This window comes from Mus caroli, chromosome 8, assembly GCF_900094665.2.
Source record: "Mus caroli chromosome 8, CAROLI_EIJ_v1.1, whole genome shotgun sequence".
In the NCBI taxonomy this organism is placed as follows: domain Eukaryota; kingdom Metazoa; phylum Chordata; class Mammalia; order Rodentia; family Muridae; genus Mus; species Mus caroli.
The window spans coordinates 68432685-68434897 of record NC_034577.1 but is presented as its reverse complement, the minus strand read 5'-3'; the positions used below and the strand labels follow the sequence as shown (position 1 = coordinate 68434897).

The 2213-nt window shown below is 41.8% G+C and overlaps 1 pseudogene; it reads left to right on the top strand.

Moving 5' to 3' along the window:
• Positions 1 to 568: 568 nt before the first annotated feature.
• LOC110300467 lies at positions 569 to 1375 on the top strand (annotated as a pseudogene).
• Positions 1376 to 2213: the final 838 nt, after the last annotated feature.

Below are 2213 nucleotides of genomic sequence, written 5' to 3'. Positions count from 1 at the left end.
TAGTTCAGATGCTCAGTAATTATCTTGTACATCTGGGCATTTCAGATCAGTTGATGATCATGATATCAGAATGAGATGTCATTAACCAGAAGTAAGGGGATCGAGACAGTAATAAAATATCTCTTATCAGTAAAAAAGCTCAGGAAAGAATGGCTTCCTAGATGAAAATTTTCAATCATTCAAAACAGCTGGTGAAGAAGTAGTTCTTTCAAGCTCCATTCATGAGTCTACTGTTACCTGAATACCAGAGTATAGTAACTACAGAGCAAGAGTCACTCCTGGAATACAAGGATGGTACAATGTAAACAAATCAAAGGATGCCATAAGCTTCATTTTCATGACAAAGGACAAAAAAATCCACGATGATGACCTTGATAGTTGCAGAAAAGCAGGATGTGCCTGCAAGCATAGAATGCAAGGCATGGAGCCATGGACCTGTATTCCAAACATCTGGAGGCTAGGACTAGAAGATAAGGAGTCTGAGGCTTTCACAGTTTGTAGAATAAAACCTTGTTTCAAAAGACTGAGGAAGGTGTGCAAACAAAAGAAAAGAAAAGCACTCCAGCCGAGCAAGATGCCCAAAGGAAAGAAGGCCAAAGGGAAGAAGGTGGCCCCAGTCCCTGCCCTTATCAAGAAACAGGAGGCCAAAAAGGTGGTCAATCCTTTGTTTGAGAAAAGACCCAGGAACGTCAGCATTGAGCAGGACATCAAGCCCAAAAGAGATCTAACATGCTTCCCTAAATTGCCCGGCTATACCAGGCTGCAGCGGCAAAGAGCCATCCTCTATAAACGGCTCAAAGTACCTCCTGCCATTATCCAGTTCATCCAGGCCCTGGACAGGCAAACAGCTACTCAGGTGCTTAAGCTTGCCCACAAGTACAGTCCGGAGAAGAAGCAAAGGCTACTGGCCCATGCTGAGAAGAAAGCTGCTGGCAAAGGGAACGTCCCAACTAAGAGACCACCTATCCTCTGAGCAGGAGTCAATACACTCACCACCTTGATGGAGAACAAGAAGGCTCAGCTGGTGGTGATTGCCCATGATAGATCCGCGTAGATCCCATTGAGCTGGTGGTTTTCCTGCCTGCCCTGTGTTGAAAGATGGGGGTGCCTTACTGCATCATCAAGGGAAAGGCCAGGCTGGGGCACCTGGTCCACAGGAAGACATGGACCACTGTTGCCTTCACACAGGTTAACTTGGAAGACAAGGGTGCTCTGGCTAAGCTGGTGGAAGCTATTAGGACCAATTATAATGACAGATATGACAAGATTTGTCGCCACTGGGGAGGCAATGTCCTGGATCCTAAGTCTGTGGCTCGCATTGCCAAGCTGGAAAAGGCAAAGGCTAAAGAACTCGCCACTAAATTGGGTTAAATGTACACTAAGTTTTCTGTACATAAATGTAATTACAAAATTAAAAAAAAGAAAAGAAATAATAAGTCTAGTGTTTAAATGTAACCATGGAGGATGCTGAACAAACACATCTGTCTTGCATCAAAGGAGCTGTGCATCAAGCTCAAACTACCTGATCTTAAAATGTATTACAAAACTATAACCATCAAAACAGCATGATGTTGGCATAAAAAGGCAGAAGCCAGTGAAACGAAATAGAGGTCAGAAATTGGCCCACACATTTATTGCCAATGGAATTAGGACAAAGATGTCACGAACGTTTGATAAGAAAAGATAATTTATTTACAAAATGATCTTAGGAAACAGAATATCCACATGGAAAATATAATTAGAATCTTATGACACATCATAGACAATTAGCAACTAGAAATGTACTAAAGCTTAAATTCTAAGTCCTAAAGCTGTGAAAGTATTTGAAGACAACATAGAAGAAAAAACTTCCTGGCATGAATGTGGGAAAAAATTTTTTTGGTCTGACACTAAAAATTCAAGCCGGAAAAGCATGCTCAGATAAATGGCATCGAAGTCTGTTAAAACCTGTAGGAAAGAAAAGAATGCCCCATGTTGACAAGAAGCAAAACAAGACTGAAGAAAGCATTTACTAAACATACAATGGGTAGGGGCTTGCTCTTGCAGTATGTATGAACTCAACATCAAGGAAACAACTCAATTAAAAATGGGCAAATGACCCAAACAGCCATCTGTTCACTAAACAAATGAAATATGTGTGTGTGTGTGTGTGTGTGTGTGTGTGTGTGTGTGTGTGTGTGNGAGAGAGAGAGAGAGAGAGAGAGAGAGTTCAA